This window comes from Macaca mulatta, chromosome 15, assembly GCF_049350105.2.
Source record: "Macaca mulatta isolate MMU2019108-1 chromosome 15, T2T-MMU8v2.0, whole genome shotgun sequence".
In the NCBI taxonomy this organism is placed as follows: Eukaryota; Metazoa; Chordata; class Mammalia; order Primates; family Cercopithecidae; genus Macaca; species Macaca mulatta.
This window is the reverse complement of record NC_133420.1, coordinates 35,302,595-35,317,788: the sequence shown is the minus strand read 5'-3', so window position 1 is coordinate 35,317,788 and position 15,194 is coordinate 35,302,595.

Here is a 15,194-nt window from a genome sequence, read left to right as displayed (position 1 = left end):
CAAAGTAAATATCCTCGGATAACAAAGAGAAAGAAACATTCTGAGAAACTTCTTTGTTTTCTGTGAAATCATCTCACAGAGTTACAGCTTTTCCCTCAAGAAGCCTTTCGCTAAGACAGATCTTGTGGAATTGCAAGGTGATATTTGGAAGCCCATAGAGGGCTATCGTAAAAAAGGAAATATCCTCAGATGAAATCTGGAAAGAAACTTTCTGAGAAACTGCTTAGTGTTCTGTTAATTCATCTCACAGAGTTACATCTGTATTTCGTGGATCTCTTTGCTAGCCTTATTTCTGTTGAATTTGAGAACAGATATTTCGGATCCCGTTGAAGACTATAGGGCCAAAGGAAATATCCTTCGATAACAAAGAGAAAGAAGCTTTCTGACAAACTGCTTTGTGTTCTGTGAAATCATCTCACAGAGTTACAGCTTTCCCTTCAGGAAGGCTTTCGCTAAGACAGTTCTCATGGAATTGGCAAAGTGATATTTGGAAACCCATAGAGGGCTATGGTGAAAAAGGAAATATCCTCAGACGAAATGTGGAAAGAAGCTTTCTGAGAAACTGCTTAGTGTTCTGTTAATTCGTCTCACAGAGTTACATCTGTATTTCGTGGATCTCTTTGCTAGCCTTATTTCTTTGGAATCTGAGAACAGAATTTCGGATCCCTTTGAAGACTACAAGGCCAAAGGAAATATCCTCCGATAATAAAGAGAAAGAAGCTTTCTGAGAAACTTCTTTGTGTTCTGTGTAATCATCTTGCAGAGTTACAGCTTTCCCCTCAAGAAGCTTTTCGCTAAGACAGTTCTTGTGGAATTGGCAAAGTGATATTTGGAAGCCCATACAGGGCTACGGTGAAAAAGGAAAGATCCTCAGATGAAATCTGGAAAGACGCTTTCTGAGAAACTGCTTAGTATTCTGTTAATTCATCTCACAGAGTTACATCTGTATTTCGTGGATCTCTTTGCTAGCCTTCTTTCTGTGGAATCTGAGAACAGATATTTCGGATGCCTTTGAAGACTACAGGCCAAAGGAAATATCCTCCGATAACAAAGAGAAAGAAGCTTTCTGAGAAACTTCTTTGTGTTCTGTGAAATCATCACGCAGAGTTACAGCTTTCCCCTCAAGAAGCCTTTCGCTAAGACAGTTCTTGGGGAATTGGAAAAGTGATATTTGGAATTCCTTAGAGGTCTATGGTGAAAAAGGAAATATCCTCAGATGAAATCTGCTAAGAAGCTTTCTGAGAATCTGCTTAGTGTTCTCTTAATTCAGCTCACAGAGTTACATCTGTATTTCGTGGATCTCTTTGCTAGCCTTATTTCTGTGGAATCTGAGAACAGATATTTCGGATCCCTTTGAAGACCTTAGGGAAAGGGAAATATCCTCCAATAACAAAGAGAAACCAGCTTTCTGAGAAACTACTTTGTATTCGGTGAAACCACCTCACAGAGTTACAGCTTTCCCCTCAAGAAGCCTTTCGCCAGGACAGTTCTTGTGGCTTTGCAAAGTGATATTTGGAAGCCCTTAGAGGGCTATGGTGAAAAAGGAAATATCCTCAGATGAAATCTGGAAAGAAGCTTTCTGAGAAACTGCTTAGTGTTCTGTTAAATCATCTCACAGAGTTACATCTGTACTTCGTGGATCTCTCTGCTAACCTTATTTCTGTGGATTCTGAGAACAGATATTTCGGATCCCTTTGAAGACCATAGGGCCAAAGGAAATATCCTCCGATAACAAAGAGAAAGATGCTTTCTGAGAAACTTCTTTGTTTTCTCTGAAATCATCTCACAGAGTTACAGCTTTCCCCTCAAGAAGCCTTTCGCCAGGACAGTTCTTGTGGAATTGGCAAAGTGATATTTGGAAGCCCATAGAGGGCTATGGTGAAAAAGGAAATATCCTCAGATGAAAATTGGAAAGAAGCTTTCTGAGAAACTGCTTAGTGTTCTGTTAATTCATCTCACAGAGCTACATCTGTATTTCTTGGATATCTTTGCTAGCCTTATTTCTGTGGAATCTGAGAACAGATATTTCGGATCCATTTGAAGACTATAGGGCCAAAGGAAATATCCTCCGATAACAAAGTGAAAGAAGCTTTCTGAGAAACTTCTTTGTGTTCTGTGAAATCATCTCACAGAGTTACAGCTTTCCCCTGAAGAAGTTTTTCGCTAAGGCACTTCTTGTGGAATTGGCGAAGTGATATTTGGAAGCCCTTAGAGGGTTTTGGTGAAAAAGGAAATATCCTCAGATGAAATCTGGAAAGAAGCTTATTGAGACACTGTTTAGTGTTCTGTTAATTCATATCACAGAGTTACATCTGTATTTCGTGGATCTCTTTGCTAGCCTTATTTGTGTTGAATCTGAGAACAGATATTTTGGATCCCTTTGAAGACTATAGGGCCATAGGAAATATCTTCCGATAAAAAAGAGAAAGAAGCTTTCTGAGAAACTTCTTTGTGTTCTGTGAAATCATCTCACAGAGTTACAGCTTTCCCGTCAAGAATCCTTTCGCTAAGACAGTTCTTGTGGAATTGGCAAAGTGATATTTGGAAGCCCATAGAGGGCTATGGTGAAAAAGGAAATATTCTCAGATGAAATCGGGAAAGAAGCTTTCTGAGAAACTGCTTAGTGTTTTGTTAATTCATCTCACAGAGTTACATCTGTATTTCGTGGATCTCTTTGCCACCCTAATTTCTGTCTAATCTGAGAACAGGTATTTCGGATCCCTTTGAAGACTATAGAGCCACAGGAAATATCCTCCGATAACAAAGAGAAAGAAGCTTTCTGAGAAACTTGTGTTCTGTGAAATCATCTCACAGAGTTACAGCATTCCAGACAAGAATCGTTTCGCTAAGACAGTTCTTGTGGAATTGGCAAAGTGATATTTGTAAGCCCATTGAGGGCTATGGTGAAAAAGGAAATATCCTCAGATGAAATCTGGAAAGAAGCTTTCTGAGACACTGCTTAGTGTTCTGTTAATTCATCTGACAGAGATACATCTGAAATTTCGTGGATCTCTTTGCTAGCCTTATTTCTGTTGAATCTGAGAACAGATATTTCGGATACTTTTGAAGACTATTGGGCCAAAGGAAATATCCTCCGATAACAAAGAGAAAAAAGCTTTCTGAGAAACTTCTTTGTGTTCTGTGAAATCATCTCACAGAGTTACAGCTTTCTCCTCAAGAAACCTTTCGCTAAGACAGTTCTTGTGGAATTGGCAAAGTGATATTTGGAAGCCCATAGAGGGCTATGGTGAAAAAGGAAATATTCTCAGATGAAATCGGGAAAGAAGCTTTCTGAGAAACTGCTTAGTGTTCTGTTAATTCATCTCACAGAGTTACATCTGTATTTCGTGGATCTCTTTGCCACCCTAATTTCTGTCTAATCTGAGAACAGGTATTTCGGATCCCTTTGAAGACTATAGAGCCAAAGGAAATATCCTCCGATAACAAAGAGAAAGAAGCTTTCTGAGAAACTTCTTTGTGTTCTGTGAAATCATCTCACAGAGTTACAGCTTTCCCCTGAAGAAGTCTTTCGCTAAGGCACTTCTTGTGGAATTGGCGAAGTGATATTTGGAAGCCCATAGAGGGTTTTGGTGAAAAAGGAAATATCCTCAGATGAAATCTGGAAAGAAGCTTTCTGAGACACTGGTTAGTGTTCTGTTAATTCACATCACAGAGTTACATCTGTATTTCGTGGATCTCTTTGCTAGCCTTATTTGTGTTGAATCTGAGAACAGATATTTTGGATCCCTTTGAAGACTATAGGGCCAAAGGAAATATCCTCCGATAAAAAAGAGAAAGAAGCTTTCTGAGAAACTTCTTTGTGTTCTGTGAAATCATCTCACAGAGTTACAGCTTTCCCCTCAAGAAGCCTTTCGCTAAGACAGTTCTTGTGGAATTGGCAAAGTGATATTTCGAAGCCCATAGAGGGCTATGGTGAAAAAGGAAGTATCCTCAGATGAAATCTAGATAGAAGCTTTCTGAGATACTGCTTAGTGTTCTGTTAATTCATCTCACCGAGTTACATCTGTATTTCGTGCATCTCCTTGCTAGCCTTATTTCTGTTGAATCTGAGAACAGATATTTCGGATCCCTTTGAAGACATTGGGCCAAAGGAAATATCCTCCGATAACAAAGAGAAAGAAGCTTTCTGAGAAACTTCTTTGTGTTCTGTGAAATCATCTCACAGAGTTACAGCTTTCCCCTCAAGAAGCCCTTGGCTAAGACAGTTCTTGTGGAATTGGCAAAGTGATATTTGGAAGCCCATAGAGGGCTATGGTGAAAAAGGAAATATCCTCAGATGAAAACTGGAAAGAAGCTTTCTGAGACACTGCTTAGTGTTCTGTTAATTCATCTGACAGAGATACATCTGAAATTTCGTGGATCTCTTTCCTAGCCTTATTTCTGTTGAATCTGAGAACAGATATTTCGGATACTTTTGAAGACTATTGGGCCAAAGGAAATATCCTCCGATAACAAAGAGAAAGAAGCTTTCTGAGAAACTTCTTTGTGTTCTGTGAAATCATCACGCAGAGTTACAGCTTTCCCCTCAAGAAGCCTTTCGCTAAGACAGTTCTTGTGGAATTGGCAAAGTGATATTTGGAATTCCTTAGAGGGCTATGGTGAAAAAGGAAATATCCTCAGATGAAATCTGCTAAGAAGCTTTCTGAGAATCTGCTTAGTGTTCTCTTAATTCATCACACAGAGTTACATCTGTATTTCGTGGATCTTTTGCTAGCCTTATATCTGTGGAATCTGAGAACAGATATTTCGGATCCCTTTGAAGACCTTAAGGAAAAGGAAATATCCTCCGATAACAAAGAGAAACCAGCTTTCTGAGAAACTACTTTGTGTTCTGTGAAATCACCTCACAGAGTTACAGCTTTCCCCTCAAGAAGCCTTTCGCCAGGACAGTTCTTGTGGACTTTGCAAAGTGATATTTGGAAGCCCATAGAGGGCTATGGTGAAAAAGGAAATATCCTCAGATGAAATCTGGAAAGAAGCTTTCTGAGAAACTGCTTAGTGTTCTGTTAATTCATCTCACAGAGTTACATCTGTATTTCGTGGATCTCTTTGCTAGCCTTATTTCTGTGGAATCTGAGAACAGATATTTCGGATCCCTTTCAAGACCATATGGCCAAAGGAAATATCCTCCGATAACAAAGAGAAAGATGCTTTCTGAGACACTTCTTTGTGTTCTGTGAAATCATCTCACAGAGTTACAGCTTTCCCCTCAAGAAGCCTTTCGCTAAGACAGTTCTTGTGGAATTGGCAAAGTGATATTTGGAATCCCATAGAGGGCTATGGTGAAAAAGGAAATATCCTCAGATGAAATCTGGAAAGAAGCTTTCTGAGAAACTGCTTAGTGTTCTGTTAAATCATCTCACAGAGTTACATCTGTACTTCGTGGGTCTCTCTGCTAACCTTATTTCTGTGGATTCTGAGAACAGATATTTCGGATCCCTTTGAAGACCATAGGGTCAAAGGAAATATCCTCCGATAACAAAGAGAAAGATGCTTTCTGAGAAACTTCTTTGTTTTCTCTGAAATCATCTCACAGAGTTACAGCTTTCTCCTCAAGAAACCTTTCGCTAAGACAGTTCTTGTGGAATTGGCAAAGTGATATTTGGAAGCCCATAGAGGGCTATGGTGAAAAAGGAAATATTCTCAGATGAAATCGGGAAAGAAGCTTTCTGAGAAACTGCTTAGTGTTCTGTTAATTCATCTCACAGAGTTACATCTGTATTTCGTGGATCTCTATGCCACCCTAATTTCTGTCTAATCTGAGAACAGGTATTTCGGATCCCTTTGAAGACTATAGAGCCAAAGGAAATATCCTCCGATAACAAAGAGAAAGAAGCTTTCTGAGAAACTTCTTTGTGTTCTGTGAAATCACCTCACAGAGTTTCAGCTTTCCCTTCAAGAAGCCTTTCGCGAAGACAGTTCTTGTGGAATTGGCAAAGTGATATTTGGAAACCCATAGTGGGCTATGGTGAAAAAGGAAATATCCTCAGATGAAATCTGGAAAGAAGCTTTCTGAGAAAGTGCTTAGTGTTCTGTTAATTCATCTCACAGAGTTACATCTGTATTTCTTGGATGTCTTTGCTAGCCTAATTTCTGTGGAATATGAGAACATATATTTCGAATCCCTTTGAAGACTAAAGGGCCAAAAGGAATATCCTTCGATAACAAAGAGAAAGAAGCTTTCTGAGAAACATCTTTGTGTTCTGTGAAATCATCTCACAGAGTTACAGCTTTCCCCTCAAGAAACCTTTCGCTGAGACAGTTATTGTGGAATTGGCAAAGTGATATTTGGAAGCCCATAGAGGGCTACGGTGAAAAAGGAAATATCCTCAGATGAAATCCGGAAAGAAGCTTTCTGAGAAACTGCTTAGTGTTCTGTTAATTCATCTCACAGAGTTACATCTGTATTTCGTGGATCTCTTTGCTAGCCTTATTTCTGTGGAATCTGAGAACAGATATTTCGGATCCCATTGAAGACCATAGGGCCAAAGGAAATATCCTCCGATAACAAAGAGAAAGAAGCTTTCTGAGAAACTTCTTTGTGTTCTGTGAAGTCATCACACAGAGTCACAGCTTTCCCCTCAAGAAGCCTTTGGCTAAGACAGTTCTTGTGGAATTGGCAAAGTGATATTTGGAAGCCCATAGAGGGCTATGGTGAAATAGGAAATATCCTCAGATGAAATCTGGAAAGAAGCTTTCTGAGACACTGCTTAGTGTTCTGTTAATTCATCTGACAGAGATACATCTGAAATTTCGTGGATCTCTTTGCTAGCCTTATTTCTGTTGCATCTGAGAACAGATATTTCGGATACCTTTGAAGACTATTGTGCCAAAGGAAATATCCTCCGATAACAAAGAGAAAGAAGCTTTCTGAGAAACTTCTTTGTGTTCTTTGAAATCACCTCACAGAGTTACAGCTTTCCCCTCAAGAAACCTTTCGCTAAGACAGTTCTTGTGGAATTGGTAAAGTGATATTTGGAAGCCCATAGAGGTCTATGGTGAAAAAGGAAATATCTTCAGATGAAATCTGGAAAGAAGCTTTCTGAGAAACTGCTCTGTGATGTGTGACTTCCACTCACAGAGTTACATCTGTATTTCGTGGATCTCTTTGCTAGCCCTATTTCTGTGGAATCTGAGACCAGATATTTCGAATCCCTTGGAACACTATAGGGCCAAAGGAAATATCCTCTGATTACAAAGAGAAAGAAGCTTTCTGAGCAACTTCTTTGTGTTCTGTGAAATCATCTCACAGAGTTACAGCTTTCCGCTCAAGAAGCCTTTCCTAAGACAGTTTTTTGGAAATGGCAAAGTGATATTTGGAAGCCCATAGAGGACTATGGTGAAAAAGGAAATATCCTCAGATGAAATCTGGAAAGAAGATTTCTGAGACACTGCTTAGTGTTCTGTTAATTCATCTCACAGAGTTACATCTGTATTTCGTGGATCTCTTTGCTAGACTTATTTCTGTGGAATCTGAAAACAGATAGTTCGGATCTCTTTGAAGATTTTAGGGCCGAAGGAAATATCCTCCGATAACAAAGAGAAAGAACCTTTCTGAGAAACTTCTTTTTGTTCTGTGAAATCATCTCACAGAGTTACAGCTCTAAAGAAGCCTATCGCTAAGACTGTTCTTGTGGAATTATCAAAGTGATATTTGGAAGCCCATAGAGGGCTATGGTGAAAAAGGAAATATCCTCAGACGAAATCTGGAAAGAAGCTTTCTGAGAAACTGCTCTGTGACATGTGACTTCCACTCACTGAGTTACATCCGTATTTCGTGTATCTCTTTGTAGCCTTATTTCTGTGGAATCTGAGAACAGATATTTCGGATCCCTTGGAAGACTATAGCGCCAAAGGAAATATCCTCCGATAACAAAGAGAAAGAAGCTTTCTGAGAAACTTCTTTGTGTTCTGTGAAATCATCTCACAGACTTACAGCTTTCCCCTCAAGAAGCCTTTCGCTAAGGCACTTTTTGTGGAATTGGCAAAGTGATATTTGGAAGCCCATAGCAGGCTATGATGAAAAAGGAAATATCCTCAGATGAAATCTGGAAAGAAGATTTCTGAGAAACTGCTTAGTATTCTGTTAATTCATCTCACAGAGTTTCATCTGTATTTCGTGGATCTCTTTGCTAGCCTTATTTCTGTGGAATATAAGAACACATATTTCGGATCCCTTTCAAGTCTATACTGCCAACGGAAATATCCTCCGATAACAAAGAGAAAGATGCTTTCTGAGAAACTTGTTTGTGATCTGTGAAATCATCTCACAGAGTTACAGCTTTCCCCTCAAGAAGCCTTTCGCTAAGACAGTTCTTGTGGAATTGACAAAGTGATATTTGGAAGCCTTTAGAGGGCTATAGTGAAAAAGAAAATATCCTCCGATGAAATCTGGAGAGAAGCTGTCTGAGAAACTGCTCTGTGATGTCTGACTTCCACTCACAGAGTTACATCTGTATATCGTGGATCTCTTTGCTAGCCTTATTTCTGTGGAATCTGAGATCAGATATTTCGGATCCCTTTGAGGAATATAGGGCCAAAGGAAATATCCTCCGATAAAAAAGAGAAAGAAGCTTTCTGAGAAACTTCTTTGTGTTCTGTGAAATCATCTCACAGAGTTACAGCTTTCCCGTCAAGAATCCTTTCGCTAAGACAGTTCTTGTGGAATTGGCAAAGTGATATTTGGAAGCCCATAGAGGGCTATGGTGAAAAAGGAAATATCCTCAGATGAAATCTGGAAAGAAGCTTTCCGAGAAACTGCTCTGTGACGTGTGATTTCCATTCACAGAGTTACCTCTGTATTTCGTGGATCTCTTTGCTAGCCTTATTTCTGTGGAATCTGAGAACAGATATTTCAGATCCCTTTGAAGTCTATAGGGCCATAGGAAATATCCTGCCATAACAAGGAGAAAGAAGTTTTCTGAGATACTTCTTTGTGTTCTGTGAAATCATCTCACAGAGTTATAGTTTTCCCCTCAAGAAGCCTTTAGTTAAGACAGTCCTTGTTGAATTGGCAAAGTGATAATTGGAAGCCCATAGAGGGCTATGGTGATAAAGGAAATATCCTCAGATGAAATCTGGAAAGAAGATTTCTGAGAAACTGCTTAGTGTTCTGTTAATTCATCTCACAGAGTTACATCTGTATTTCGTGGACCTCTTTCCTAGACTTATTTCTGTGGAACCAGAGAACAGATATTTCGGATCTCTTTGAAGACTATAGGGCCAAAGGAAATATCCTCCGATAACAAAGAGAAAGAAGCTTTCTGAGAAACTTCTTTGTGTTCTGTGAAATCATCTCACAGAGTTACAGCTTTCTCCTCAAGTAGCCTTTGGCTAAGACAGTTTTTGTGGAATTGGCAAAGTGATAATTGGAAGCCCCTAGAGGGCTATGGTGAAAAAGGAAATATCCTGAGATGAAATCTGGAAAGAAGCTTTCTGAGAAACTGCTCTATGATGTGTGACTTCCACTCACAGGGTTACATCTGTATTTCGTGGATCTCTTTGCTAGCCTTATTTCTGTGGAATCTGAGAACAGATATTTCGGATAGCTTTGAAGACTATAGGGCCAAAGGAAATATCCTCTGATAACAAAGAGAAAGAAGCTTTCTGAGAAACTTCTTTGTGTTCTGTGAAATCATCTCACAGAGTTACAGCTTTCCCCTCAAGAAGCCTTTCGCTAAGACAGTTCTTGTGGAATTGGCAAAGTTATATTTGGAAGCACATCGAGGGCTATGGTGAAAAAGGAAATATCCTCAGATGAAATCTGGAAAGAAGCTTTCTGAGAAACTGCTTAGTGTTCTGTTAATTCATCTCACAGAGTTACATCTGTATTTCGTGGATCTCTTTGCTAGCCTTATTTCTGTGGAATATGAGAACAGATATTTCGGATCCCTGGGAAGACTATAGGGCCAAAGGAAATATCCTCCGATAACAAAGAGAAAGAAGCTTTCTGAGAAACTTCTTTGTGTTCTGTGAAATCATCTCACAGAGTTACAGCTTTCCCCTCAAGAAGCCTTTCGCTAAGACAGTTCTTGTGGAATTGGCAAAGTGATATTTGGAAGCCCATAGAGGGCTATGCTGAAAAGGGAAATATCCTCAGATGAAATCTGGAAAGAAGATTTCTGAGACTGCTTAGTGTTCTGTTAATTCATCTCACATAGTTACATCTGTGTATCGTGGATCTCTTTGCTAGCCTTATTTCTGTGGAATCTGAGAATAGATATTTCGGATCCCTTTGAAGTCTACCGGGCCAAAGGAAATATCCTCCGATAACAAAGATTAAGAAGCTGTCTGTGAAACATCTTTGTGTTCTGTGAAATCATCTCACAGAGTTACAGCATTCCCCTCAAGAAGCCTTTCGCTAAGACAGTTCTTGTGGAATTGGCAATGCGATATTTGGAAGCCCATCAAGGGCTAAGGTGAAAAAGGAAATATCCTCAGATGAAATCTGGAAAGAAGCTTTCTGAGAAACTGCTTTAATCTCAGAATATTTCCTTTTTCACTTTGCCAATTCCACAAGTACTGTCTTAGCGAAAGGCTTCTTGAGGGGAAAGCTGTAACTCTGTGAGATGATTTCAGAGAACACAAAGAAGTTTCTCAGAAAGCTTCTTTCTCATTGATATCGGAGGATATTTCCTTTGGACCTATATTCTTCAAAGGGATCCGAAATATCTGTTCTCAGATTCCACAGAAATAAGGCTAGCAAAGATATCCACGAAATACAGATGTAACTCTGTGAGTGGAAGTCACACATCACCGAGCTGTTTCTCGGAAAGCTTCTTTCCGGATTGCATCTGAGGATATTTCCTTTTTCACCGTAGCCCTCTAAGGGCTTCCAAATATCACTTTGCCAATTCCACCAGAAATGTCTTACCGAAAGGCTTCTTGTAGGGAAAGCTGTAATTCTCTGAGATGATTTCACAGAACACAAAGAAGTTTCTCAGAAAGCTTCTTTCTCTTTGTTATAGGAGGATATTTCCTTTGGCCCTATAGTCTTCAAAGGGATCCGAAATATTTTTTCTCAGATTCCACAGAAATAATTCTAGCAAAGAGATCCATGAAATACAGATGTATCTCTGTGAGATGAATTATCTGAACACTAAGCAGTTTCTCAGAAAGCTTCTTTCCAGACTTCATCTGAGGATATTTCCTTTTTCACCACAGCCCTCTATGGGCTTTCAAATATCACTTTACCAATTCCACAAGAAATGTCTTAGCGAAAGGCTTCTTGAGGGGAAAGCTGGAACTCTCTGAGATGATTTCACAGAACACAAACAAGTTTCTTAGAAAGCTTCTTTCGCTTTGTTATCGAAGGATATTTCCTGTGGCCCTATAGTCTTCATAGGGATCCGAAATATCTGTTCTCAGATTCCACAGAAATAAGGCTAGCAAAGAGATCCACGAAATACAGATGTAACTCTTGTCAGTGGAAGTCACACATCACAGAGCAGTTTCTCAGAAATCTTCTTTCCAGATTTCATCTGAGGATATTTCCTTTTTCACCATAGCCCTCTATGGGCTTCCAAATATCACTTTGCCAATTCCACAAGAACTGTCTTAGCGAAAGGCTTCTTGAGGGGAAAGCTGTAACTCTGTGAGATGATTTCACAGAACACAAAGAAGTTTCTCAGAAAGCTTCTTTCTCTTTGTTATCGGAGGATATTTCCTTTGGCCCTATAGTCTTCCAAGGGATCCGAAATATCTGTTCTCAGATTCCATAGAAATAAGGCTAGCAAAGAGATCTACGAAATACCGATGTAACTCTGTGAGTGGAAGTCACACATCACCGAGTTTGATATCAGAAACCTTCTTTCCAGATTTCATCAGAGGATATTTCCTTTTTCACCATAGCCCTCTACGGGCTTCCAAATATCACTTTGCCAATTCCACAAGAACTGTCTTAGCGAAAAGCTTCTTGAGGGAAAAGCTGTAACTCTGTGAGATGATTTCACAGAACACAAAGAAGTTTCTCAGAAAGTTTCTTTCTCTTTGTTATCGGAGGATATTACCTTTGGCCCTATAGTCTTCCAAGGGATCCGAAATATCTGTTCTCAGATTCCACAGAAATAAGGCTAGCAAAGAGATCCACGAAATACAGATGTAACTCTGAGAGTGGAAGTCACACATCACAGAGCAGTTTCTCAGAAAGCTTCTTTCCAGATTTCATCTGAGCATATTTCCTTTTTCACCATAACCCTCTATGGTCTTCCAAATATCACTTTGCCAATTCCACAAGAACTGTCTTAGCTAAAAGCTTCTTGAGGGAAAAGCTGTAACTCTGTGAGATGATTTCACAGAACACAAAGAAGTTTCTCAGACAGTTTCTTTCTCTCTGTTATCGCAGGATATTACCTTTGGCCCTATAGTCTTCAAAGGGATCTGAAATATCTCTTCTCAGACTCCACAGAAATAAGGCTAGCAAAGGGATCCACCAAATACAGATGTAACTCTGTGAGATGAATTGTCTGAACAGTAAGCAGTTTCTCAGAAAGCTTCTTTCCAGATTTCATATGAGGATATTTCCTTTATCACCATAGCCCTCCAAGGGCTTCCAAATATCACTTTGCCAATTCCACAAGAACTGTCTTAGCGAAAGTCTTCTTGAGGGGAAAGCTGTAACTCTGTGAGATGATTTCACAGAACACAAGGAAGTTTCTCAGAAAGCTTCTTTCTCTTTGTTATCAGACGATATTTCCTTTGGCCCTATAGTCTTCAAAGAGATCTGAAATATCTGTTCTCAGATTCCACAGAAATAAGGCTAGCATAGAGATCCACGAAATACAGATGTAACTCTGTGAGATGAATTAACAGAACACTAAGCAGTTTCTCAGAAAGCTTCTTTCCAGATTTCATCTGAGGATATTTCCTTTTTCACCATAGCCCTCTACGCGCTTCCGCATATCACTTTGCCAATTCCACAAGAACTGTCTTAGCGAAAGGATTCTTGAGGGGAAAGCTGTAACTCTGTGAGATGATTTCACCGAACACAAAGAAGTTTCTCAGAAAGTTTCTTTCTCCTTGTTATGGGAGGATATTTCCTATGGCCCTATAGTCGTCAAAGGGATCCGAAATATCTGTTCTCAGATTCCACAGAAATAAGTCTAGCAAAGAGATCCACGAAATACAGATGTAACTCTGTGAGTGGAAGTCACACGTCACAGAGCAGTTTCTCAGAAAGCTTCTTTCCAGATTTCATCTGAGGATATTTCCTTTTTCACCATAGCCCTCTATGGGCTTCCAAATATCACTTTGACAATTCCACAAGAACTGTCTGAGTGAAAGGCTTCTTGAGGGGAACGCTGTAGCTCTGTGAGATGATTTCACAGAACGCAAAGAAGTTTCTCAGAAAGCTTCTTTCTCTTTGTTATCGGAGGATATTTCCTTGGGCCCTATAGTCTTCAAAGGGATCCCAAATATCTGTTCTCAGATTCCACAGAAATAAGGCTAGCAAAGAGATCCACGAAATACAGATGTAACTCTGTGAGATGAATTAACAGAACACTAAGCAGTTTCTCAGAAAGCTTCTTTCCAGATTTCATCGGAGGATATTTCCTATATCACCATAGCCCTCTATGGGCTTCCCAATATCACTTTGCCAATTCCACAAGAACTGTCTCAGCGAAAGGCTTCTTGAGGGGAAAGCTGAAACTCTGTGAGATGATTTCAAAGAACACAAGGAAGTTTCTCAGAAAGCTTCTTTCTCATTTTTATCGGAGGATATTTCCTTTGGCCCTATAGACTTCAAAGGGATCCGAAATTTCTGTTCTCAGATTCCACAGAAATAAGGCTAGCAAAGATATCCACGAAATACAGATGTTACTCTGTGAGTGGAAGTCACACATCACCGAGTTGTTTCTCAGAAACCTTCTTTCCAGATTTCATTTGAGGATATTTCCTTTTTCATCGTAGCCCTCTGTGGGCTTCCAAATATCACTTTCTCAATTCCACAAGAACTGTCTTAGCAATAGGCTTCTTGAGGGGAAAGCTGTAACTCTGTGAGTTGATTTCACAGAACACAAAGAAGTTTCTCACAAAGCTTCTTTCTCTTTGTTATCGCAGGATATTTAGTTTCGCCCTCTAGTCTTCAAAGAGATCCGAAATATCTGTTCTCAGATTCCACAGAAATAAGGCTAGCAAAGAGATCCACGAAATACAGATGTAACACTGTGAGATGAATTAACTGAACACTAAGCTGTTTCTCAGAAAGCTTCTTTCCAAATTTCATCGGAGGATATTTCCTTTATCACCAAAGCCCTCTATGGGCTTCGAAATATCACTTTTCCAATTCCACAAGAACTGTCTTAGCGAAAGGCTTCTTAAGGGGAAAGCTGTAACTCTATGGGATGTTTTCACAGAACACAAAGAAGTTTCTCAGAAAGCTTCTTTCTCTTTGTTATCGGAGGATATTTCCTTTGGCCATATAGTCTTCAAAGGGTTCAGAAATATCTGTTCTCAGATTCCACAGAAATAAGGATAGCAATGAGATCCTCGAAATACAGATGTAACTCTGTGAGTTGAAGTCAAACATCACCGAGCTGTTTCTCAGAAACCTTCTTTCCAGATTTCATCTGAGGATATTTCCTTTTTCACCATAGCCCTCTATGGGCTTCCAAATATCACTTTTCCAATTCCACAAGAACTGTCTTAGAGAAAGGCTTCTTAAGTGGAAATCTGTAACTCTATAAGATGATTTCACAGAACACAAAGAAGTTTCTCAGAAAGCTTCTTTCTCTTTGTTATCGGAGGATATTTCCTTTGGACCTATAGTCTTCCAAGGGATCCGAAATATCTGTTCTCAGATTCCACAGAAATAAGGCTGGCAAAGAGATCCACGAAATACCGATGTAACTCTGTGAGTGGATGTCACACATCACCGAGCTGTTTCTCTGAAACCTTCTTTCCAGATTTCATATGAGTATATTTCCTTTTTCACCATAGCCCTCTGTGGGCTTCCCAATATCACTTTGCCAATTCCACAAGAACTGTCTTGGCGAAAGGCTTCTTGAGGGGAAAGCTGTAACTCTGTGAGATGATTTCACAGAACACAAAGAAGTTTCTCAGAAAGCTTCTTTCTCTTTGTTATCGGAGGATATTTCCTTTGTCCCTATAGTCTTCAAAGGGATCCGAAATATCTGTTCTCAGATTCCACAGAAATAAGGCTAGCATAGAGATCC